Genomic DNA, 27,489 nt, shown 5'->3' with positions numbered 1-27,489 from the left:
ATTTCTTTCTCCAACTTCCAAGCGTTGTACATTGTTGTCAGGTGTAAATAGTGTCCTCCTTCCCAAGTAGCATGATTTTTCTTTCTGGCCGTTGTACTAACACAAATATTGTCATCTTTATTGCGCAGATTTCCTCCCCCATCACGCGAAGGGAGTGAGCTGATGCTTGTGTATTGCGGCCTTAACGAAATCGTAGGCGTAGTCTATCTTCCCCTACTGTTTTAGAACCTGGTTGTAACTCTACTACGCATATAATGCCTTCATAGGTCGTGCTTCTTGAGTGTCAATGATGAGTCCTCTTTTTTCTATTCAGTATGTAGTGGCGTTTTGGAAGGTTCCATGTCTGCTGCTCTTAAGTTTCATCAGTAAAGTTCCGTCAGCAATACAGAAGTCCTCATTCCTACTTTACGCTGAACATATAAAATACTTACGAATATAGACAATATTGATCACTTTTGAGCTCTGCGGCTTCACCCGTGCTCATTCTTTATATAGAGCTAGTTAAATGACCTAATTTTAATTTCTTTGAAACCAGATTTTGGCATGTTCGCTTAGATGAAAGCAAATGAAATTGGATAAAAAAAAACAATTGCTGCAGGAGAGGAACGATTCTACGTCTTCACATTACGCGTAATTATATCACACAGCATCCTAGAATGAAGGAGCCGTAGCGTCTGTCGCGCCTTCAGAAATTAAATGTGGATGTCAAAGCAGTGATAGAACGAGGCGAAAAACTGTTAAGCTTTCGCAGGATTTTTCGTCAGAGCGTCATGGGATGGAAAGAAATGACAGTTCAGGTCCTGAGCCTGATGTTCACAGTACGCAAAGTTTGAGGTTGTGTCCAGGCACGAGGAAACAGTAGACACCCGCTGCCCGTAGAGATTCTCAAACCCCGGGGAAAGCTGAGAAGCAAATAACCAATGGAACCAAGCTGCGTTTTTTTTTCAACATGTTTCAGAGGATTTTCGAGGGCTTTCTTTTGAGCGGTGTCACTTATATTAAATTCATGACTCGAAAATGAATCGAAGTAGTCGTAATTGAATTTAGCTCTGCGCGCAGAGTTTGAAAGCAGCGTAGCTGCGCTGGCGCCAGGTCCTAAACTCGAAATCGTGCACGAGCGCTGCTTGAGTGGCTTATAAATTTCATGCACGCAAATAAAGTCAAAACTCAGCATACCGAATGAAAAAACATATTCTGCTTAGCCGCTAAACTGAAGCATCCTATCAGAATGGTACGTCACCTCGCGGCTTAACATATGTCACGATGAACATACGCCCTTCCGATCTAGTTATCGTTCCTACTACCGGCGCCTGCGGACAAATGTACATTAGCATGCATATGCCTGCTGCTGAAAACATTATAGGAACACTTATGCAGGGGAAGAAAACAATTCTCACGAAAATCAACGCAGCTTAAGCCTACATCAGCAATTTATTAAAGCGTCTGTCTAAAGAAAGTAAACTCTGCGATTTAAAACAACCACAGAATACTTGTTCTACCTAAAAAAAAGCAGTGGCCTACTCTACGGAAATGAAGTCCTCCAAATGAAGTGTTCCGAAAAAAAGAAACTGCGTAGTATAAGTTGTATTTGCCCAGTGCGTAAGATTCTTATCCATGTCGGTCTCGGATGCGCGCCACTTGCTTCTTTAAAAAAATCGAAATTGTACGTCGCTGCCTTTCCACCGCTGTGACACGCATAAAGGTACACAGCAACATGTTTTCGACATCCACCTTCTTTTTCTTTCATTGTCGGGATTTTACGTGGTGGCATCAAGACATATTGAGGCAAAGTTGCAGCGCATGCTACAATGTGACAACCTGGGCCTGAACTTAGATGGGCTGTACTAACTCTTCTGCTTCAACAAAGAGAACTGCTGCAATGACGTTAACTGATATTTAATGCTTCCAAAACTATGGCATTAAGTTATACGCGGTTAAGACACCATGTGCAATTTCCATACATGCTTTGGTGGGCTCCAGTACCCAGAGAGGATGAAAGGAAAACTAGTCGTGCGCACTTTAACAAAGCGCTCAACTTTTTATGACAAGCTATGCATGCGATACCGCGTGCCCTTCACCATCTAGTTGTTGCTTGTCCTATATCGTATGACTTCCACTCCCCGTTTGCTTTTCTGAAATTGTATTCTAATGTGTGCCTTCCCCTACTAGAATGTAGCTCTGAAGTTTCCGGCGGAACGTGCAAATGAAATTCGAACCTAAATTTAGCCATCGAAAATAAACTCATGTCTATTCTAAAGCGGCACTTTTCCCGTTATCGTGACCATAGTCCAGCACTGTCAATTATATCTCAAATCAACCCAAAAATCACGGCCTAATAAATGAGGCCTTCTGTTCCTCTACAAAGTACTCCCTGCAAGTATACATGGCCCAAAGCTGCTTTTTTGTGTGCAATTTTCTCTGCGGCAAAAAATATAAGGCAGCATTCCGCGTTTTGTGCGTAGCCTCGCTCCATTATAGTGTCCTTTTTCTCGACTACAAAGAGGCGTAGTGATTATTTTCTCTGTATTCAGATAGTTAGCAGTTCATTTCATTTGTGTGTATGTAGATAATCGTGTTGTATGGTTATGTCGCTTTTACGTGCACCTGCGTACTTTGCGTTTCCCTTTTTGTGCTTTGTTACCTCCCTTTGTTTCGTCTACGTCATTTGTCTTTGTGTATTTTGTCTCGAGGAACATTTTTAAGCACACCAGTACGCAAGCTCCGTAGCTCTCCTTTGGCTCAATAATAAACATGATTTATTATCATTGCTAATATTATTATTAACGACACTCAACGGTTCACGGGATAGCCATTATAACGCTCATTTTCATGATTTTCATTGTTCTTTTCCGAGCTTTGCGATGTAGCGTCACAGATTGCCGTACTCTTCAACGTTCCTTTATTTTCCTTTCTACTCCCGCTCGTATCGGCAAACGAGCAGACCTGTGAAACACTATTTAGCCAGCCTGAGTTTTTCTTTCAGCAGAATAACGGGCCTCAGTTCACTAAAGCAAAATTGTGATGCTCGGCTCAATGTTTCACTGTTGTAAGCAATATTATTCAAAGTCTCCATTATTACTGGGAACAGTTTATATTCCTGGCTGAGTCTCCAACTGCCTTTGTAGAATTTTTTTTTAATAAGAGTAATCAATGTTTCCTAGGCTTGCCATGATATTTCACCTCGCATGACTTTTCCGCACATTTTGTTATACGAAATGGGGTTTGTGGGAGAAGTTCTGTACAATTCCTTCTGGTTATGCCTTCTTTGTACATGCTGAATGTATGGCTATAAAAGGTTGTAAGAGATCATTTTGCATGCGTATCTTACTTATTCAAGGACCACCCTCATGCAGCATTTCAAGTTTTCTTGCAGAGTTTGACAAAACATGCGGCAATGGTGCTCAGTGGACCAGTTGTTCGATCAGCGACTAATTATCGGCATTTTACGCCCGGAAAAGGTAACTTTGATGATCTACGTTGTCGTTTGCAGTCTAGAACGTACAAGTGGAGCTCCAACCAGAGCGGAATTATAGCGTATACTGCAGTCCTGCGTAGAACACATAGCGGTCAGAGCCTGCACTTATTGAATTAGGTCATGTAGTATTCTGCAAAGCTTAGCTGACCACAACCTTGTAGCATGCCGTCTTGTATTACCGGACGCGTGTGGAACGCCTTAGATCATAACTACATGTGGACGACGCAAATACATTCTCTCTATAGTTAAGCAATCTTTGCTTGAAAATCTTATTGTTTCATTTGACTCGACATCCTTAACCAAAGAACATCCGTCAAGCGAAGTGCATAAAAGCTTCTTTACACAACTGCAAAAATTTGAATTGCGTGACATACGCTTGGTAGCTACACCGATAAGTAACGGTCACGGCTGGATGAACACGAAAATTATAGCTGTGATTTCGTATCGAGATCTTGTGGAAACTGCAGAGCATGCTACAACCAAGAACTATGATTCGAATATAAGTCTGCAAGCAATGAAATTGTGGCTCTTATGTGGTGTGCAAAACGCCCTTATTTTTTAATAAATTCTAGTAGTCTTCAAACAGTGTAAGCCAAACTAGGTCTTTCGTAAGTCATCTCAGACGAGTGAGTTTCCGATAACGGTCTCTTTTCGACTCCGTTCAGCAATATCCCACAGCAATAGCGCGTGCTTTAAAGAAGCACTTTGTAGGAGCGCCCCAAAGAGCTTTCTCTCTAGTTCCAAACACTCGGTCGTTAACGCAATTCACATCTGCGTCAGAATTTCTTCCGAGAATTAGGAAGTGTCATCTGCAAGATTTTTTTTCACTTTCCGTCTTAACAAGCCTCCTTGCTATGATGGAGTACTATCATTACACATCACCCCAAATAATTTGAATGCACTGTCAGATGTTATTCCGGAATACCTGAAGACTACAGCTTTTATACCACTACACCAGTCAGGGAAGAAGGGAAAGTTTGAGAACTGTTGACCAATTTCTTTCTTACCAGTTATTGCTCAGATCTTAGGAAATTTCTCTTCCTGGCTATGTCTTCTTTTCTTAACAAATTTTCTATCTTTGCTTATGGAGAGTTTGGTTTTGTTTGTGGGCGCCGTAGTGTCGCACTGCTTGACGAATTTCCAGAGATGTATCCTCGGCATTCAATCAGAACATGTTCGCACGTGCCCTCTTCTTAGATGTTGCGAAAGAGTTTGACAACCCGAAGCTCGAAATCGTGTTAAGTGAACTATTTCTTGAGGTTTCGTAGGCGTTTTGACAACTTTCTCCAAAATAAATGAGCAACCGATTTGAAATTGTCTTTACCGATGATAAGGGCGTTTTCAGTTTTAAGTGTTAGCTGAATGCTGGTGTTTCTGAGGGATTATTTATATCGAAACTGTTGTTTAACATATTTGTTGTGACATCCCTTTGGTTATTTTTAAATGTTCGGTGTTCCGGCATGCTGACGACAGTGTGGTACCGGCAAAATATCTTTCTTGCACAATGTCCACTAAAATGTTACAAACTGACGTGTACATTACGATGCTTTGCTTCACTGATGATGGTATTGTTATCAGTGCTCAAAAAACAAAAACTGGGTTGTTTTAGCTGTCCCCTTACGACTACTGTGATTTTTTATTACTTCAAAACTGAAGTCAGTTGCTTGGCTGTTGTTTAATATCAAAGTTTAGCGCCCTGTCAGCGACAAAAATTATTGTACATACATTGCGTTACAATGCATTGAGGTACGGCGTTACAATCTTAGGTTTCTGTGGGATCGTTGGAGATTAAAGGTATAGAGTGTTAGAGAAAGTATAATTAAAAATATTGCTAGAATTCCGCAATAGTAACAGGTGCAAATATGTTAGGTAAGCTGGGTCTACCGAGCTTTCAATCTTTGCTAATAGAAACATTGGTCAAACATTAGTCGGCCTCCGTTTTCAACAAAAAATAGAAAATATCGCCACAAGGTAGCTTCAAAAACACGTCTGGTATGTTGTTTCTGGTTCATGAAATCTTTAACGTGGATTCGAAAAGCACGCTCACGGAAATATTGAAGCAGTTATAGTGAAATTAACTTCCAGAACACTTTGGCACTGTAATACTTACTGCTTCATTTTTTTTCTTTAGGAAAAATAAACCAATTACAATCTTGTGCTTTTCAATTTCGTGTCGTTTATGTTTTTAGTTGTTCTCCGTGTCTCATTGATGTCTGTATTTAATTTGTGATATATATCTTGTTTTTGTGCATCGTCCTGCAAGGCAACAAATTCTTAAACGGCCTTTGCATGTTGTTGTGGCTTTTTGGTGGCAATAAACGGTATTCTTGTCATTATTATTATTATTATTATTATTATTAGTAGTAGTAGTAGTAGTAGTAGTAGTAGTAGTAGTAGTAGTAGTAGTAGTAGTAGTAGTAGTAGTAGTAGTAGTAGTAGTAGTCGTCGTCGTAGTAGTAGCCTATTATATTACTACTATGACGTTGTTGTTCGAACGTGGATAGAAAAGTGCCGTACTTGCGTGGTTAAGATCCTTCTTTGTTTTGTTCAGCTCAGCCAGAACGTCGGGTGAAACACGAATGAAGTCGCCGCGTTGCCCACACCTCCTTCATAGGTTTGTACTGAAGGAATCTTCTTTGCGGCCGCTCTTTAAAGCTTCAACACGGACATCGCTCTTTGAGAACAACCATTTAGGTTGGCTTCGAGCTGTCATCCTCTGCGGCCATGTTTTCGGTAACTCCACAATGACTTCCTTGATAAAAACCAGGCCACCAGTGGCCTTGTGCAGGAGCTCCGACGATGATTGTAGGAGAGCCTGCATGGTTCAACACAGCGTTTTTTTCTGGCAAGCAGCAAATGAGTTTTGCGATTTCACGACCGCTTATGGGTACATCCACCGTAGATTTTACATTCATTAAAGAAGAACAGCCTGAAGGTATAACAGCTGCAAGACATTTTTGTAAATTCGACTGTTTGCTTGAAGTCAGAGGTAACACTTCAAATTGAGATCAACCTAAAGTGAATGGAGTGCCTCGCATTGGAAGCGCACGCGAATACTAAAGGTAAATTTGCACAGGGTGTCATAATGCCTGGAAAGTTATTGAAGTGCCGAAGTTCAGAGTTAAATTCATTTCAACGAACGACTCAAGAACATGAAATAAATGGGTTGCGAGAATGTCCATGTATTTTTAGAGCAAAATTTTATTTATGCACAGTGGAGGAAAACGGGAAACGAAACTTACCAGCACGTATGCGAGCGTTAGATAAGCAACTTGGCACCAAAGAAGGTGAAACACAAATTCAAAAATGTTGACACAATGTTCTCGATGTGGCGACAATGCAAAAGAAACCAGCTATAACTAACTAATGAAGGGGTTAAAACAAAATAATCAAGAAAACAACCTATGATAATTCAAACTGAGGCTCCCTACTTTTACAAGCGAGTTCAATGATGCCTTAGAACGCGTAGTTAGGAAATTACTTACTCTATGGAAAAAGCGACGCGTTTGCTGTGGTATAGTTAGGAAAATTATGGAACATATTTTACTAGAATGGAAAGACATCTACCCGCTAGTCAGTTTACACTCAGGTAGCCTCCTTAAATCATCTGGGTTCAGTGGTAGAAATGGCAAAGTAAACATGCCCGTAACAGAGCTTTGCAAATACCGGTCGAAGGTTTAATAGCAGAAAAGTAGGCAGAGGAGAAACAACTGTTGCCTTTAAAAACAACGCTCCTAATAGTAACTCATAATGTCTGATACTGGAAAGCTTTTCTCTGTAGAAAAAAAATAACACTTTAGGCAAAATTATAGAAACAGTGACGCCACCAAGATTTTCGTTTCGAAGGCGACGCTCATAGCGTCAATCCATACATTAATCCATTCCATGTGCGCGCAGAGGGTCCCTTTGTTTTGCTTACTTGCAAGATGTCAGTGCATGCCTTAGTGTTCTTAGGTGGGCGTTGCTCGAAAAACAGAGTAAAAGTTACCGGCATTGAGAAGAGACAAAAGACGTGCTGGAAAGACACGGATTTGTAGAAATGTGCACTGTGGTTGCGCAAAGGTCGCGTGACTGTGCTGTCTCTTTTCATTATTCTGTACAGACTTATTTCAAGTGACAATGGGCAATAAAGAGAACACGAAGCTATCAGAGTACGAAATGATGGATTACAGCTGTCCCAACACAATTTTACACAACGGTCGCACGAGGAGGAATTGGTAAAAATACAAATGAAAACAGTATGTCATTTGTGGTCGAACATTGTTGAGTATCCCATTTGACAACATTATTTAACAAGTGGCGTAGAATATTGCTCGGAATTCCGCACATGCCTTTAGGTTGTCGACAATCACTTCATTTGGTGGTGTGTCCGGGTGGATGGAGACGAGGAGATTAACGTATCCTCCGTCTGCTCTGTCGATTTCAAGTCCATCCTCGTTGCCCAGGAGACAAAACAAGGCTAGCACTAGCAGTAGACGATCGAACATGACAAGGGCTTCTTCTGCAACGGGAGTGACAAAACATAAGGAAACATTTTAACCATTGATTTACCAACAGTTTTCTCGGTTATCTCTAACCTTCATATTGACACGTGTACTTATCTTTATCGGGCGACGACGTTTCGCCGCTTAACAACTGTAATCGCACAGCGAGGGACGCGCCTGAATGTATCCGATGTTTCTGGAAAGTTATCGATGCTTCTACCTGGCTGTCTGTTGTCGCCGAACCTTGTGTTATCTGATTTCATCGCGTAACGCGAATGGTGTAGAACTTTGTGGAAGGCACACGGGTCCGAACGATTAGTCTGGAACATTCGACGACTGCTCTATAAAAGCCGACGCACTTGACCCGCTGATCAGATTTTCGACGATCGCCGAGCGTGTTCGCCGCTAGCGTTGCGCTATAAGTGTAGCCTGTTTTTGTGGGCACAGGTTCGCCCAATAAAAGTTAGTTTTCTTGTTCACAGTATTGCTACTGTGTTCTTTGACGTCACCACCACGTGACAATATTCTGCACGCTTATCCCACATCTGCCATTTGATCTCTAACTACGGACTGGGCTAATGTAGCTCCGAACTCTTATTGCATATAGGCAAGAATTCATGCAAAATAGACATTAATTAGGCTACAAACTCAATCCAAAAATGTTTAAGCTTGACCAAACTGCACTGGTTGTAAGTTCATAAATTTAGCAAAAATTGATCGTGTTAAAATATTGAGAAAATTTGTCAGGCGAGGAAATGGTGATGCAGAGATTCTGGCAGGAACTATTTATTGGGAGAATCTTTCTGCCCCCGACTAGAAAACAAACTTGGCGGCAGCCAGCTTGGCAAACACTATCAACACCGGTGCACTGAAGGAATCAGCAATGCGCCAGCCTGCATTTGATTCCCTCCAATCCGGTGAACTAGAACTGCAAGAACATCAGACCGTCCTCTTCTATCTTCGCGCAGTGAAAAAAGGACGATTCGGCCTGAGAATAGAAAAAAAAGGCATCACGGATACCGTCTGTACCCCAAGAACAGACCAGATACGGGATCGCTATCCATGAAAGCTGACAAGCAGGCAGCGAAAAAAAAAAATTTGTGCTCTCCTGCTCTGAAGAACGATTACCAGCCAAGCGATGACTAGTGGGCATGTTTATGACGAACTGCATCTCCTCCGCAGGCTGGCCCGGTATTGCACTGTATTAGGGATCGGCACACGTATGGGGAGTGATTGAAGCCTGGTTCACTTCATCGCGAGTTGGCCCTCATAGCACAACTTATGGAAAATTGTTTGGTGATGTACTCGCATAAGAGATCCATTAGAACCTAGCAAAAAAGCGCTACGCGGTAACAATCAGTGGGTAATAGCATACGCGCACGAATGAAAAACAAGAATAGAGTTCGCGAAAATACTAATATGTATGTGTTCATTTGCCGTTCCCCGGAACAACCAATATGTCTTAATACATGATACACTACTAAGTAGAACATATCTACAAGATATTGTATGTGGAGACAGCGTATAATATATAGAAGGGAAAATTATTCGGCTTATTGTTATAAAAACATATTAGAAAATTCGTGAACATGACTATTTTCTATTAAGCAATCTCATGGCTACTTGACGACGCAAGCACGATAATGACTTAAACAGTGGGAAGCGAGAGGGGGAGAAGTTTAAGATACAGCATTAGGAAACATTAAACAAAACAATGAAAACAACTTAGAAAAAATAAAAGCGAGCAATATGCGTTTTTAAAGAGTCTTTTATACGAACCATTTAATGTTGGCTGTGGCAGAAAGGAACGTAAAGATGAGAAATAGGAGAAATATAGGGGACTGAGGTGCAATGATGAGGACAGGCAGTGGCAAGCGAAACACCTGTTCACGGGCGGTGGCGGCGACGCCGCGGCTTCTTTTTTCCTATGCTAAGCCATAAAATTTTCAGTCTCTTCTTCGTGGCGATATGTGTACCTTTTTTGAAGTCTCTGCCTTGTATGTTGGTCTGGTACAGTGTAATTATGCACTTGTTTCCTAAATTAATATGGTAGGCTTCTGTTCATTACTTGTTCATACCTGCTGTATGCTGTGCAACCCAATTTTTCTTTTGTAAACTGATTTCTCACGAACACTTTACGCTGGCAACAACTTATTATGAAGAACGTGCCCTTGGACATGTTCTCGACGCTGAACACTGATCTTGAATTTTCCTTCTCTTGCCTTTCTATACTGCACATTAAGCTTGAACCCAACCCTTTCACGTCACCGTCTAAGTTCCTCAATAATTTTGTACTTTCATCCCCAGTATAGTGGGGATCATCCCCAGCAAGGTGTCTTAGATATTGCGCCTTAATTCTCACTCCATATCATTACCCGTCTAGTAGATTCGACACTTGTTCCCAGCGTACCGTGAATAGCAATAGAGATTCCGGATGATGTCTGAGCCAAATATACGTTCACTGAGGCATCGTTGTAGTAACGTGAGTGGTTCAAAGAAATGGTGTTCTTTTAAATTAGGCCAGCCCTGGAGACTGTAATGGAACCGGTGAATATACGTGGCCTTACAACACTCCACTATATGTGTCCCTCGGCTACGGTTTTAAACTTAAATATCAATTCAAATTTATTTTAGCATCAATACAAAAGAAAATGCATCAAGTCGTGAAGGCCGAACGGGGTCTGCACACTTTTTGAGAAACATGGCAGTCTTCCTCAGGCATGATAGCGCAAAATAAAAAAAATGACAGCACACGAGTAAGTTTTCTGTATTCACAAACTCATTCAAAGTAGAGCGAGGAGGACTAATAATCAGGAGAGGCAGTAGCATGCGAAAAGGCAGTAGCATCGTAGGCAACAGCAGGAGTCTATTTTCGTGTGCACTACAGGATGAAGGCCTCTCCGTGTGATCTCCAGTTTCCGCTGGCTTGCGCTAGCTTATTCCATCTTCCGCGAGCAATTATGCTAATTTCATCACCTCACCTAGCTTTTTTCTTGGCTTCCTCAGCTGCGCTTCCCGTCCGCTGGAACCCACTGAGCAACTCTACTGTTCCACCATTTTTCTATCCTGCCCACTACATGGGTGCCAGATCGATTCTTTCTTCCTATTGTCAACAAGAATATTGGCTATGCCCGTTTCATCTCTGATCCACACCGCTCTCTTCCTCTGTCTTGATATTACGGCTCACTTTTTATTCCAACACTCTTCGCACGGTACTTAAGTTGTTCTTTATGTTTCTTATTAACCTCGAAGTTACTGCACCATATTGTTACGGAAGGATGAAAGAAGAGAGAGGACGAAGAAGATCGGAGATGGTGGCTGCTGCGTGTTTTTGGTGTTCAGCCATTATAACTACTCTGACTCAGCCTGTATATATATTGTAAATATAGTGTTTCTATACTCGCAACAACCCCGTAACATATTGGTGGATGTGCAGGGAACTACGGCTGGAAACGGAGTTCCGCAGTGGACGCAGTTCCGCAGTCGCATCACCGTCCGCACCATGAATGACGGTGAGCACGTGGAATCAACGTCGCATCCGCCTGGAATGCCACCGTCCCCAGCTACATCGCTGTCAAATTTGGTTGTGGTTAGGCAACTCAAGGATCATGAAACTTTCTGCGGGACCAACGCTAATGCTAGCTAACGTGTTTTTCTACCTAAGAGGCATGACAAACGTTTCGTACAAAAACAACGAAGAGGAGCTAACCAGCTGAGACCAACGCAAACCAAGTTCACAGAGTTGTTTGGCAAACCAGCCGGCCGTAACATTGCCGCAAAGCAGCAACTGGCCTCTAGTGCCCGATTCCCCACGGAGCCCTGCGTCTCGTATACCCTGGACCTGCTGGCAGTTTGTCGTACGGCCGATTACGACATGACAGACGCTGAGGAGGTCAGTAACGTGCTTAAGGGTATTGCTGAGGACGCTTTTTTTCTGCTCATCTGCAAAAACTGCTCTACAGTTATGCTATCATTAAAGACTGCCGACAATTCAAGCAGGCCAGAAGCCGACGTGTCTTGCACACATTTGCCAGACATTCCAATACTGCGGCAACGTCGACGGGTGAAGTTCCACCCGCCCAGCAGCATGCATTGCCATCAGAAGGCGTGCTGCGAATCGGTTGCGGTGAACTGGATGCGAGGCGCCCGGAGATTTCCATTCTTGTTGCCCTTATGGTACCCGGCTTTCCCGTTGCTCTCGTACAAGCCATCGTTCGCCAGCAACTTGAAAACAATTTTTTACATTCTGTACGTGCTGTCGCCACTCCCAGAGCTAACGAGCGCCCTTTTACTATTTTCGCTCCACCGCGACGCTTCTCTCCGCGTTATCGCAATCCGGCTCAGTGGAGACATGTGGACGACCAGCCGATCTGCTTCACATGCCGCCGCATTGATTATGTCGCCCGATACTTTCTCCACTCGTGCCCCTCAATACCTCGCACGCCGACCAACTTGCGCCGTTTTGATGCAAATGCCGGCAATATTTCGCCCACCACCTAATCTAACTACGCCGACAACTCTGCTAGGAACACATGGTACAGTCGCTCACCATCGCTGTGCGGACACCATTCTCTTTACCGCAAACACGTCGCCCATCTTCCCGTTCACCGCAGCCATGTCACCTATCGTCCCCTTTGGCGTTTGGCTGTGCCCTATCGGAAAACTAAGAAATGCGGCCCTCGAAGGTGGCGCTGCATTGCCTACTACCACAGCAAATCCTCTGTCTGCGCCCACAAGGAAAAGTATAATAGACGTTAAAATAGACGGCGTACCTGTCCAAGCACTCGTCGACGCAGGGCCCCCCCTATCTGTGGTGAGTGTTTACGTACGTAAACGTTTAAAGCATGTCCTCACCCTAGCAGCCGCTCGAGTGCTTCGTGTGGCCGACAGCGGCGTGCTCGTTGTTCTCGGAATGTGTATTGTGCGTTTAGTTATAGCCGATCGCCATACTTCTGGTCTGTTTGCTGTGATCGACAACTGCAATTACGACGTTATCATTGGATTGGACCTTTTATCCCATCATTAGCTCTCATCGACTACACGACCTGTGTTCTTTAGTTGGAAATGTCTCAACTCGCCGATCCTCCGAGTACCACCCCACCGCACTTGTGCTCGCTTCACGATGTGCGTCTGTCATCTGAGGCAGCTACTTACGTCACTTTGACCACCAAGCCACAGGTTCCTGACGGCGAATGTGTGTTTCGCTCCATCATCGACGTGTTTTGAACCAGAACGCTGCTGTTCCGCATACGTTGGACATGCTTACTAATAACGACGTCGTTCTGCAGCTTCTGAATCTCAGCCTGTGCCCTAATGTGATTCCTGCCGGCATGTTCTAGGTAAGTGCTTTTAGTGGTTCCGATTTCGAAATTGAGAGTCTGAATACCGAGAGTAGCTTATAAGCACCAATTGCAGCTCACCACTCTGGTTACTTATAGGAAGGCTTAGCGAAAATATTGCACCTGACCTCACCTCTTCATAGACCACTGACATGCGGCGCCTGTTGGAATCGTACAGTGACATCTTTGATTTCGGCGACAGGTCTTTAAGCCAAACATCTGTTGTTCTGCTCCGTATAAAGACTGGAGACACGAATCCCATTTGTGGGAGTCCATATCGGGTATCGCATGCTGAACGTCGAGTCATCCAATCAGAAGTGGACAAAATAATCCGCAAAGCTTTCATCCAGCAGCCAGTTCTTTGGCTTTGGCTGTCGTCCTTGTGAAAAATAAAGATGTTACCTGGCTTTTTGCGTCGATTATCGCCACCTCAACAAGATCGCGCTTAAAGACGTCTACCCATTAGCACGCATCGATGACGCCTTGGACTGCTTGAGTAGAGCTAAATACTTCTTGTCCATTGATCTTCGATTCGGCTACTAGCAGATTTCAGTTGATGAATAGACCGCGAGCAGACGGTCTTCATCCCACCAGATGGCCTGTATCAGATCAAAGTCATGCCCTTTGGCCTATGCAATGCTCCTGCGACCTTTGAACGTATAATGGACTCTCTTCCGCGAGGCTACAAATAGACCCCATATCTTCGTTGCCTTGACGACGTTACTCTTTTTTCTCCCATGCTCGGCAGCCACGTTATTCGACTTGCTGCCATTCTTTAGGTCTTCTAAAAAGTTGGCCTTCAAATGAACTCCATGAAGTGTCACTTCGGGCTCCCTCAGACTGCCGTGTTGGGACATCTCGTTGAGGCATCCGGTTTCCAACCACATCCGGAAAAATTTCGCGCTGTACGCAGTTTCCCTGCACCAAATTATGCGTCTGACGTGCGCTGCTTCGTCGCCCTGTGTTCTTACTTTCGCCGTTTCGCCAAAACTTCGCCGACGTTGCTCGGCATATGACAGATATTCTAAAGAAAAACACGCCATTGTCATGGGCCCCGGAGTGGGCTCACGCCTTCACCACCCTCATCTGGTTTCTGACCACCCCTCCCATACTCGCCCACTCTGATCCATCTGCACCGACCAAAGTCCACACTGACGCAAGCGGCCATGGCAGCTGCGCTGTTCTCACCCGAGAGCAGGAGAAAGTTGCCCTTCAAATGAACTCTATGAAGTGTCACTTCGGGCTCCGTCAGACTGCCATGTTGGGACATTAAAAGCTTACGCCAGTCGCCTGGTGTCACCTGCCGTGAGAAATTACTCCATCGCCGAGCGGAAGTGCTTGGCTTTAGTTTGGGCTGTGGCCAAGATCGGGTCATATTTGTACGCCCGCGCGTTTTAGATTATCCCAGACCATTACGAACTCTGCTGGTTGTCTTCCCTTCGGGACCCGACTGGACAGCTTGGTCGCTGGGCTTTGTGGTTCCAGAAATCGTCATTTAGTGTCGGTTACAAGGCTGGACGCCACCACGAGAACGCTGGCTGCTTCGCCCGTCACCCCGTGGATCCTCACGATCACATTGCGCATGATCCGGTGACCTGCGTGATGGTTTTGAGTGACATGACCGACAGGCGCGCTGAAGAACAACGCGACGCATCCTTACAGTCCATCATCGCCATAGTGCAATCTGGCTACGCCGAGGGTAGGTGGCGCATGCTCGTGCTGCATGACTGCCTCCTCTACCACCGCAATATCAACCCTGACGGCCACGAGGTGATCCTTGTCTTACCTGGTCATGTGCGATCTCTCGTTCACGAACAATTTCACAATGCACCGACGGTGGGACACCTTGGAGTTTTACGTGCATACGACCGCGTATAACGCCGTGTCTTCTAGCCGGGCCTCTATCGCTCTGTGCATGGTTTTGTCGCAACTTGCGAATTGTGGCAGCGCCGAGGAAACCTCGCTTGGCGCCATTCGGTCGACTCCATCTAATTGAAGTTCCCTTTGAACCATTCTTTCGCGTAGGACTTGACCTGCAGGGCACTTTTCCGACGAAGACTAGAGAGAATAAGTGGACTGCCATCGCTACCAATTGCGCAACACGCCATGCGATAACAAAGGCGTTGCCGACTAGTTGCGCAACAGACGTCGCAAATTTTTTTCCCTGCGGTGCACCTCGACAGTTACAGACCGCTAGCGTTCGTTCTTACATCGAGTTGTCCACCACCTCCTCTGCTGTAATGCCATTGAGCATAAGCTGTCCATCGCCTACCACTCACAAGAGAACGATATTACGGTACGTCTCAACGGAACAATCATAGTTATGCTGCCGCTGTAAATTTCCAACGATCACCGCGACTGGGACGCCACACTAACTTACGTGACGTTTGCGTATAGCTCGTCTCGACATGAAACCGCAGAATATTTGCGACCGCCCATTGCCGTTTGACACCATCCTCCCTTCTGTGCCGATTGTTTTCCCGAGTACGCTCGTGAAGTCAGAGATCGCACTCACATGGCACGTCAAGCCGCCCGATATCGTCTATTAGCCTCGCAGCACATGCAAAACGAGTGTTACGAGCAATGCCATCGCGATCTTAAGTTCGCGCCAGTTGCTTGGGTGCCCCTCTAGTCAACATGACCTCGGTTTGGCCTCTCCCAGAAGCTTCTCACACAAGGCCTTTGAAGTTCTACGCCAAATTAACGACGTAAATTTCGAGATTTTGCCGCTACCCTTTGAGGTATCCTCAAGTCAGACGCCTGTTGACATCGTGCACGTTTCGCTGCTCAAGCGATACTTCGCTCGCAATTCTTCGCCTACCATGCCCCGAGACGGCGCTTCGTCACGCGGAAGTACTGTAAAGGAAGGAGGTAAGGGGATAGAGGAAGAATATCGGAGACGCTCGCTACTGCGTGTTGTTGGTGGTGAGCCATCTTATCTACTCTGAGTCAGCCTTTATATATATTTTATATATAGTCTCTCTGTGCTCGCAACATGCCCGTAACAATATGTTTGCACCTTTAGAATGCAATGAGTTCACACTTTTCTTTTCAAGAACAGTGCTGACCTTCCAGACATGATTTGGTAAGGCCTACCGTATGCACTCGAAGCTGTTTCTATTTCTCTGTAATTCTCTTTCCACGATCCGGGTCCCCTGTGAGTCAGTGACATTGATAAATGTACTGCTAGACAGACTAAGAGGCTGACTGGCAATCCTGAACTCTTCTTCCCTCGCAAGGCTATCGGGCATTATCTGTGTCTTTTGCATATTGATTTTCAACCTCATTCTTAGTTTTTCGCCTAAGGTCTTGAATCATTTGTGGAAATTCGTACTCAGTGTTGCTGGACAGGACAGTGTCATCTGCAAACTGAAGGTTGCTGAGATAAGCGCTGTTTATCCTCCCTCCGAAGCCTTCCCGGTGTAATAGCTTGATAATTGCTAAGCATGCGGTGAATATCATTCGACAGATTGTGTCTGGTTACCTGGCTTCTTTTGTAGGTAACCTTCTACTTGTGGAGAACTAAGGCGACTGTGGAATCTTTGTAGTTATTTCCCAAGATATTCACGCATGCCTCCGGCACTCTTTGATTATACCCCTGTTTAACTCAACATGATAAGATATCTTTGATGGTTTGCTTCAATTATATATCTGGTTGGCGTCCTAGTAACACTTCGTCTCTGAACAGCCCCTTGTTAACTGACACTCACGGGCAGATCAAGACCTTTCATTCGCAGTAACGCTGGGGACAATCGACAAGAATGTGTGCTGCACTGTCTCAGATATTTTGTATGCATCGCAGTTGCGATGCAACGGCAACATCCTCGCGGCAACACACACCTGGGGCCCCATCACGTAAAACTATTCCAATAAGTTTTTATTCCTAACTCCTGAAGTCAAATTTGCATAACCACCAACGCAAGCACCGGGCGGTCGCTCGCACCGTTGTCTAAACAGACCACTCCAAAGCTCTCCTTCTTCATAGAAGGAAAGTTTTGTTTGCTTGAAAAACGAATAACATTGTCTACACTCAGCGGCTTTTCTTATCTAATTGGCCGACAAGAGGCGAGGATCACGGTCAAGCGAAGGGGGATTTGATAGCGCGGAGCCACTGCACTGAAAGTCAATAACCGAATGGAGAAGGCGGTGCCAGCGTGTGCGATTGGTCCGCTTTCCTTTACTTAGCTTGCGGTGGCTAGTTGAAAATCACGGCGGAATGCAACGGAAGCTTAACAATAACGCTAAGACGGATCCTCAGCAAGGAAGATTCGGCAGAACGAGGTCGTAAACGTGCCGAAAGTGCTCAGAAACGTTGCGCGGCCACGCAAGCAGTATTATTATACGCAAATAAACCCATGCTCTCCAGCAGGTGTGTGTAGCCAGTGCCTGAGCGATCGGCGGCAGCCATCACTTATTCCTTCTGGAACGGGGCCAGCCTGCGGCTTTTGAGAATAAAATTCACTTTTGTTCGCCATAATAATCCATCTTTAACGCGCACAGGTGACTTTGACAAAGTGAGTTTTTGCGGTTTTGTGACGCCGCGTGACATAAATAAGTCGGTGGAGCCCGGAAACTTTAGACCAATAGCCGTGGGCTAATGGCGAAAAGGCGTCGAATCAGAAATATTTATTTTTCTTTTTTCAGTGAAATCATGCTTATTCAGTGTGTGCGCGTTATATCAGATGGGGAGCTCTCGCGGTTTTCGTGACTTCGCGTGACAGGTGGGTAAAGTGGGGGTGGTCAGAAAAGTTTTTGACCAATAGCAGAGGCTGATTGCAGAATTGGAATAGCATACTTTGGAATAGTCTTACGGTATAACGTCCCTAGTCTGCTCACTGGCGCAACACGCTGAAAACCGCGCTAAATGCATTGTGGCTTTAAAAATAATCAGAAAATGCTAGGCGTTTACAAATGACGGAGTATAGTTGAACCACCAATGCAAGCATGCATTGAAGAAAAGCTGCAGTAAAGGTGGCCAAGCTAAAGCGAAAACCGTTTTATCCTTTCGGTCTCGCTGCGGAATGAAAACAATATTATCTTTCTGATCATTTCTAGTTCGAGCAAAACTAGCGGGTTTCAGCGGTTTCCAGTTTTCGGTTTCCGTTTCTATGGTTTGCTGTTAACTGTGAAACGAACGATACTGCATCATCCGCCCTATTGCCTTGCAGTAGATACCTCAACATCACCGAAAGGAAATGGGTTTATAACGCCCACCATTGCTCAAACGCTCAGCTTTATATCAGAGTCACAAGCTACTCAGCGAAACAGGTGACAATAAGCGTGCGGCCAATGAACTACTTTTACACTCATCCTGAGCTCGCACTCACGGCTATACTGCACGATGGTGGTGGCAAAGGAACGTTGTCGCGTGCGCGCACATTGTTTTCAGATTCATGCGAACGGTGTAGATTTAAAGTTATTTGCAGAGAGACCAGTAAAGATCCAAATTGTTTTCCTATCCAGTAGTCATAACTTTCCTCTTCTATTTGTGGGAGAGGCATGCTATAGGCTCAGATGCTTTAGATTCGTTCAGATGTGACCCAAAGGGGATATTCAGTGTTTAGGCCTGCACAGAAGGACGTACCAAACCAAAGCACACAGAAGTACGCGAAGAAGTTTGTCTCATTGCGAATGTCAACATTAAATGAAATCAGTGCCCATTCTTTAATGCCGCTCTAATGTTACAAATGCAAATCATGCGCTGCTTGCTGCCACATTTATGCAAATAATCATCATCATCACCTTCCTGTTTTTCAATATCATCAGCCGCTTCATGTCAACTGCAGGACGGAAGCCTCCCCCAGCGATCACCAATTATTATATAATTGCTGAGACAGTATTTTATGCCTCTAATGTTCCCAACATCATCAAGCCGCGTACTTTATGCCCTTGCGAACTGAACTGTTGGTTGATTTATAGGCACCCATTCTGCGACTCTGTAACAGACCATCACTTAGCCGTTCTACGATTTCATCATACTAGTGTCAAGCAAAATATCGGCTACCCCCTTTGCTCCGTAATATATGCCGCTGTGTTTACAGCCCTTAACGTTACCCATAACACTTTTTGTTCCATTGCTCGTTGCCCCGAGCTTCACAAATCAAACATCTTTGCTAATCTCAAAGTTTCAGCGCGAAATCTTAGTGACAGTAAATAGAACGATATTGTACTTGTCTTTTCGAGGATAGCGGTGGACTGCCACACAGGGTGGTATCTGCCGTATGCAATCCAACCATGTTTATGCTCGTGTAAGTTTATTTGTAGCCACCAGGGTCTCTCATGTTTTATTTGCCTAGATAACGATGCTTTTACAGAAATGTTACACGATGAGTGCCAAAAAAGAATTGTCGTTTTTTTTGCCAGGCCATTTAACATTACCTATATTTTCTGCATAATAACCTTCTGACGTACCCTTAAACATTGTCTGCTAATTTGCTTTATCCGCCCGTGCTTGGAGAAAGTCCCGCTTCTATTTTATAATCCATGACGCCACATTGTGGCTATGTGTGAATTCACCTTACGTTGCCATACTGTTTATTTTTGCGGTTTTGTTCTGCAGGAAGCATGCGATACATCAAGCGTGTGTGACGAGCCGCAGTGACACCTGTGTTTGTGCTGGTGTCACCCGCCGTGCAGCCTTTTAGCACACGGCGTACAGTTCCATACACTGGCCCACATTTAACCACGTTTGATGTCACGGGCGGTCTAACGAAAACCTGGATTATTCTATGCATGCTGTAAAAAGTCTTTCAGGAGACACAACGTGGAGGAAGAATGAATCGGCTCCGTTTCCGAAGCGCAAGTGGAAAGGCGAAACCCACCAGTCTAACATTCTGAAAGAGTACATGCCTTCAACAGATCAGAGACAACGCGAACGTAGGTGCCGTCGCGAAAATAGTTTCGAAACATCAGAACTCTAAAGAACATGGACCTCTCTGGGCCACGTTGATGTACCTTCTTGTAAGCGAAACCAATCTCGATGCGCGCGTGCGAGGACAAAATATTGCACCGCTCTCTAACCTAACGTCTAATTCTGCACTCCCTGGGAGCGTTGCAAGTAGAGGAAATTGTTGGGGACGTGCATCGTTAATGTGTATTTGATGTAAAAAGATTCAGTGGTGACGAACGGGACCAGAACTAGCAGAGTTCATACACTGACGACCAAGTTGTGCAATTGCTGCTAGCGGTTGGCTGCGTGGTTCTCTATGGTGTCGGTGTAAACTTTCTGTGTTGTTTGTGCCACCTGCCTTCGCGAAAACTTTTGTCTCTTTCCGCCTCGCAACATTTAGGTGTGGGTGCGGCATACAAAGACAGAGCTCAGACACACACACGCCACACAACGTCCATTGCGACTGCTGATGAATCAAACCGTAAAATAAAACAAACACGAGTCCCGTACAAAAAGAAGAACAGACGTGCACCGCCTGTTTGTTGTCAGATACTAATACATTGTTTTTTCTTAGTTGCACTGAACAGGCTAAAAGCGCCTGTGGTATAAAGCACATTTCTTACCTTTGAACTAATTACTTGATGAAGTGGGCATTAGCTTTACGTAAAATAAAAAGCTCATTTGTATAAGTATAGTAATTGCCGTTAAATGCCTAATTTGATTCGTTTCGTTACCGCAAACAATGCATTTTGCGAACTATAACCGGCGAGTTCGCAAGGCTTATCTCCTTGAAGCGAATGCCTTGGATGGCACCAGTTTCTAGGGAATAATATTCTAAGTTTGGCACGTATATATAGGCGTCCCAGTACCTTTTTGACTTCAATGCAGACACGAGCGTTTTCCTAAAAAACGTAAGTGGAACTAGAGCCCATGTTTACCGCAAGTTTGACGCCGTATATATCGAAGGTGGTGCCAGTCTCAGAATTTGCTTCAAGCCGATATGCCTTGTAAACTAATTAGTTACAAATCGTAGATTGCAATATCTGGTGTAAATATTTAGCAGAGCGTCTAATTAGTGGGATTTGGTAAATTATCAATTAGGGATTAGATTGCACATAGGTCTAAGGTCCATCTGAGAGTAATTTAGCACAACATTTAGTATTGTGCTATCTACTGCAGGTGATTCTTTAAAAGTTGTTTCAGCGAAACAGAGCACCCAATGCAGCAGAAAACTGAAATTAGCAGCCGTCCGATTTGCGTACATAACAACGATGTTGACAATCTTGCTTAAGGGACCTTGAAGTAATACACCCGATTTTTATAAATGCAATGATTCGTTAGGTTAAAGCCTTCTGCCCATTCCGCAAGAAATTTGGGTGCTCAGCAGAAAGCGTATAAATTGTTACAATGTTCAAAAAGCGCGTCACAGTTGATTGCAGGTGCGCCGCTCAACTGACATTCCAGCAGCACCATCGCCATGCATCTACGTCGTAGGCGCTCGTGACGTCAGTCAGACGAGCTATCCGATTTGCTACCCACGTTGCGGCTGCGGGAACGCGTGATAAGCCACACTGCATTAAGCTTATCTTTAATAACACGTGTGGGTTTACTTGCGTAAAATAAACGCTTTTTTGTGACCGTGTAACGTTTTAAAGCCCTTTCGGCACCTCGCCCTGCCAACTCTTCTTCGCTGAGTATCCATTTTAGCGGCGTCATTAACCTCCCGTCGCTACGACATTAGACCAGCCAGCTCAAGCCAAGTAAGCGAAAGCGGACCAATCGCGCACGCCTGCACAACCCACTTTATTTGGTTACCGATCGGCGCAGCCCCATCGAATCGCTCTTCACTTGAGTGTGCTCATCGCCTCTTGTCAGCCAATTAGGTAAGAAGAGCCCCTCACTGTAGACATTGGTATTCGTTTTAAAGCAAACAAAAGTGACCTCCTATAAACGAGGAGAGCGTTTTATTGGTCTGTTCAGACAACCCTACGGGTCAACGCCCGTTGGCGGTTATGGATATTTGGCGTCAGGAGATTGGAATAAAAAGATATTGGAATTCTTTTACGTTATAGGGCCCCGGAATTTGATCTCGTGACCTCGTGCTTAACAGCTCAACACCACAGCCACTAAGAAAACACGGTGGGTTTAACTGGGACTGCCTCATTTATTATTATTATTATTATTATTATTATTATTATTATTATTATTATTGTTGTTGTTGTTGTTGTTGTTGTTGTTGTTGTTGTTGTTGTTGTTGTTGTGCGCGCGTATGTGTGACAGAGGTGCGTCAATATGGCTAACTGGTCTTTGGCATGAACAAGACTGACAGTGCAAGCTGGCTTACCGTTTTCTCAGCTGATAAGGACGTCGAGGATGCTTGAGTGCAGGCCTCGGCTGGCGCAGAGCACGCTATTCCGCCTCTGCTGAATTATTGACTCGTAGTGACGTCCAACTAGAGTAGGTAGTGGCCACCTTACTGAGACCGCAGCTCTGACGTGTCTTTGGATTCTGCAGCGAAATAATACATAAGTTAGCGGGTACCATCGTCGAGGCTATAGAGTTGAGATCAGCAAGCAAACAAGTTAAACGTATGAATATAAATAGCACGAAGCTGAACTTCCAATTCCCAAGTACGGAACACAATACATTAAGGGCCATGACGGCCCGTGCGATAGAATGAAGAAAGACCAACACCAGCTAGCGTGGCTACCAGCGTCGCCCTGCCGAAAGAAAAGCATAGAGAGAAGGACTAAAAACGAACAAGAAGCAAGAAATTCAGTGGTACTCAGCTGAAACAAAGAACGTCAGCTGATTGAGGATCCTAGCTTCTTGTGCGAGCTCGGAAAATCATGATGCTGCCGGTCGCGTGATGCTAGCGCAACGTTGACGGCCCAGAATTCTCTCAAAAAATGGCACGCACCCACTGTGGGAGCTAAGCGAAGAAAATGGTATTACGAGAACAAAAAGAAAAGTAAAAGTGAGAAAACAATATCATAAATGAAGAAATACGTTTCAATTTACATAGCAAACCTGGAAAAAATTTAAAATGAAATAAAGATAAATATAAAAATGTCGGATGATGTATTATTGTCTAGTCGATGGCGATGAAAGTATATCTTTACGTGGACGCGTTGTGAGCGAGAATGTGGTGTTTATACAAAGCTGTTTATCGCGAGGCATTCGCTCTTGCGCCAACGTTTCATTGACGTCAGCTAGAGCTTTAGTCGACTTCTAACTTTTTCTAATCTGTTATCGCCATGACAAACATCATCATCGCCCTTAAGTGTTATACTCCTTTCACTTCATCCTTCAATTTCCATACTCATAAAGTCCGTCCCTACGTTCTGTGTCGGGTTTATGTATTCTATGTGAAAAGAGCATTCCTGAATTATTCAGCGGTTGGTGATCTTGGATTTACTCAAATATTTTAGGGCTGGTGATCCGTTGGCGAGCGAAATTGTCTTCCAAACAAATGAGTGTGAATTTTTTTTTTACTGCCCATGCGAGAAAGAGGTATTCTTTCTCATCAGGAGAGTAATTCTGTTGTGCATTACGTAGCCTTAAACAATGAAACTTTCTGTTCCTTGGACCGCTTGCTAACCTTACCTGACGCCTGCGTTCAGCGAAGGACCAATGGAGGATGCCAGCCTACGCTGAAAGCTCCCTTCGCCAGTCCTCATGCAAGGAACGGTAGCCGTATACTCGGGTTCGAAGCACCTCATAAGCCTCATGCGAATACCTATACTGAATAAAAGGAAGCTGGATGGTCACATAATTGTTAAATTGAATTGCTAATGTGGAGACGCGTGAACGCTTTCTTCCAAATTTGTTCGCTGAACGCGAGATACCACCACAGTCGTCGGTACGACTTGGATACGTTCTAGCAACACTAGCCCGCCGGCGCTGCGAGACGCCCATCGTGCCGAATGTGTGAATGAAATGAACGCTGATGCCTGTAAACCTGCTCGTGCTTAACCGCAGGTGGTTAAGCGCGCATGTACAGCGCGCATGCGCAAGCTAACGTAACATGGGCCAGCAGTGAGGTGAAGCGTCGTTCTGGGCCAGGAGCATCGTAATGACGCAAGAGGGTAGCTTTGGCAGAGAAAGCACCAAAGAAGCTTTCACCGAGGACTCCTTAGTAAGGAACCTTCCAGAATGACCTAAGGTGGCCTCACGGCATTGAAGGCCTACTTACTGAGTTAAGCATGATTTCATTTTTTGAGCCATAGGGCCGCTTTCTGAAATACTCCTAAACTTACACAGTTTCCCTACCTTCCGCAAGGAATCTTCCTTCCTACATAACGTTAGGTGCCCTCCAATGTCCACCGCGAATTCTAATAGCTATCTTTCGCCTTTCCTGCGCAAGGAGCACCTTACCCAAGGAAGTGTAACATTAGAGGTTTCGGGTTTCATGTTTACTTACACAAAATGTAAAAGATTTCGAATGAATGGCCAAAGTAAAGTGCCGGCGCTGTTAAAATTTCATTTGTACTTCTTTACCAGGGCATCAATCCCATTTGTTGGGTTAATAACGTAAAAATCGTTTAAATTGATTTATACGGCAGGAAAGCCAACTCAGTCTAGCAACTGTGCCAGCTTCTGAAAGTTTGATTGATGAGGCGTCACTTTCCATTTTTTTTGCCGGCGTTTTGTTTCGTGTGTGTTTGTGTGTAGATTTGCCATGCCATGCAGAGCTTCGTTCACCAAGGAAGAAAAATACTTGTTCACAGAACATGTGCACAGGTAGAGCAATGTGACGGAAAGCTAGAAAACAGACGCTGTGTTGCCGAACGCGAAGGAGAAAGCGTGGGAGCGGCTGTGCACAGACTATAATAACATGCTGCACGTGCACCGATGCGAAGTGAAACAACTAAAAAACTGTGGGATGACCAGAAACAAAAACGAAAAAAAAGCAAAGGTGTTGTAGATCAACCGCATGACCACAGGTACGTTTACGTGTTTGTTTCCCATAAACGTTAGAAATATTCTTTTCCTTGAATGTTGCAAATATCTATCGTAACGTATTTCGGGCGGCGGGCCACCGCCAGAACCACTACACAACAAGCTTGGCTGAGTGGAGACGCTCCCCTATTGAAAAAAATATGTATGAGAATTTCACGAGAACTTCTGTACGCTATTATTGCTCCGTAGACTCAACGACGTCGTACGTCACATGTGTACGATTGGACATCGTCACTTAACGAGATCGTTCTCGTGTGGGTATATTAAACGAGATTATTCTCGCATAGCTATGCTTGATGAGATAGTTCTCGCACAGCGATGCTCAACGATATCGTTCTCGTTTGTGTATGCTACATGAAAAAGTTCTCATTCAGCTATGCAAAATGACGCTATTCTTGTTTAGCTGCATTCTAAAAGTGTTTGCATTTGTGTTGAATGAGTTCTTTTGTTCATGCAATATTTTTGGTGAAGTTCCACACAATAAAACCTCCTGCCAACATTGCAGCGATTAATTTCGGTCACGTGAGTCGGCCGATGTGCCAGCTCAGAGACAAAGAGGACACTTTTTGGGGCCCACAATGAACACAAACCATCTTTATTTTGCATCCCGAAGCATGGTGGCCAGGTGCTTGTTCAGGTCATTCAGCCTCCTTGCCTCCGTATCCACAGTGCTCGGCGTTTTTGAAACAGTGCTCGTATGCATCTGCACAAAAATGTACAAAAACATACAGCGAGCTAATAGCGTTGCACAGGCCCTAGGGCTTAGTGATCGTTAATTCACACAAAAAAGGAGCACATGTTCTCTAAGCACCGCGTAAATATGATCAAACGATCAGCAACACAGCGGCGGCCCGGCGCAACAACGTTTATATATCCTCTTTAAGCACCCCCACTCCTCGCCTATGCGCACCATGCAGCCCGCTGCCGTTCCCGCCACCGCAACACTGCCATCGACCTCCGCGCCAAGCATCCGAGCGTCGTCTGCTATAGCCTGGCACAGTTATGGTTGTTAGTCGCGGCACTCGGCATTTACATGGTGCTCGCTGAATAAAGCAGCCGTTAATTTTTCTGTTGTTGTTTAAGCTAAAGTATGATATTCTACTGACACTATACCTGAGGGTGCACGTCCGAAGAAAGGAGTGAGATGGAAAAAAAAGTGGGCCTACAAACCAAAGTGCACACGCGATGTTTACGCTCGGCGACCCACTTCCCGCCGGTACTGGCGTCTCCGTGAGCGCAAAACTTGGACCGGACGTAAAAGACCTCGACCGCCAGCCACGTGCACGAGGACAGTGACAAGGTACACGCAGTGAGAAAATAAAATCGGCTACAGCACAAGAAGCGCAAACACCCGCAAGTAACGTGCACATGTCAGCAGAGCGGCGCCGCTCACTTGGGGCAGAGCTCGACCGCAGCGCCCTCACAGTCCTAGGAATAAGTCGCGCCCTGCTCGAAAGGAAGCGTCGTGCAACTGAGAAACTACTTTAGGTCTCGGTCCGAAATGAAGGGAAATGACGTCTTTTGTTTACTTCGCCGTCTGTGGTTCCGGTAACCGTGATCGCATTGGTAACGTGGGTAGTGCAGGCGTAGTATTTCGATGTTCTTGCATGTTTTAGGCGACCTTTTTCAACAACTTTGCTGGCATTGCTTTGAACAGCGAGGACAGCCTGTGGAGCAGCCCTATCAACCAGACAGGGCCCTAAAATCTGTTTGAAGTTCGCAGCATATCGCCGTTTGGTTTGTGAATGTTAGAAGGTGTTCGTGTTTCTCAGCGGCGTAATCGACAACGGATTTGGCGTCGAGTGGTGTGCGGCTTGTTCCGGCTTGTGCGCGGTTCTACGGATGTGTACTGTTAATTGGTGGTGCTGTTTGTGCATCGGGAAATGGTGCCACGCCGGCGGTATTTGCTTTTTTGTAAAAACATCCGTGCCGTCTTTGGCGAGTGCTTCCGCAAACTGCTCGCGTTTTGTGCATGTGTGTCTTTGTGTATCTGTGTGTGTGTGTATGTGCGCGCGCGCGCGCGCGCGCTTCTGATATGCGTGGAACGCGTAGGAACGTCCGTACAGTCTTTCGCGAGTGCTTTCGGAAACTGCTCGCATTCTGTCTGTTTCATTTGCTGACTGCGTCCGCGAATGCCAGGATGTGATACACGTTCGTCATTTAGAGACCCTGCTTCAATGTAGCGTCACTTACATTTTGGTTGCTTGGAGGTCAGCTTTCAACGCATGGCAAGGCATTGCAGTGCGCTTAACCATCATTGGCACACTAACTGCTTTGTCATTTCTCCTTTAAATTCAAATTCAGTTTTGTGTAGTATGTAGGGAGATAATGGTCAGCAAG

The 27,489-nt window shown here is 45.0% G+C and overlaps 1 protein-coding gene across 2 annotated transcripts in view; it reads right to left on the bottom strand.

Moving 5' to 3' along the window:
* LOC135913648 (calcium-activated chloride channel regulator 1-like) overlaps positions 1-22,686 on the bottom strand; it is a 212,359-nt gene extending 189,673 nt beyond the window's left edge. For both annotated transcript variants that reach the window (XM_070520909.1, XM_070520910.1), the window contains exons 1-2: positions 22,532-22,686; positions 5,993-6,290 (exon numbers count right to left, since the gene is read on the bottom strand). The gene's annotated coding sequence lies outside the window, so the exon portion shown is untranslated. The remainder of the gene's footprint in view (positions 1-5,992; positions 6,291-22,531) is intronic.
* Positions 22,687-27,489: the final 4,803 nt, after the last annotated feature.

This window comes from Dermacentor albipictus, chromosome 6 (genome assembly GCF_038994185.2).
Source record: "Dermacentor albipictus isolate Rhodes 1998 colony chromosome 6, USDA_Dalb.pri_finalv2, whole genome shotgun sequence".
NCBI classification, from domain to species: domain Eukaryota; kingdom Metazoa; phylum Arthropoda; class Arachnida; order Ixodida; family Ixodidae; genus Dermacentor; species Dermacentor albipictus.
Note: the sequence above shows the minus strand (reverse complement) of the source record. Positions and strands in the feature narration are given on the sequence as shown.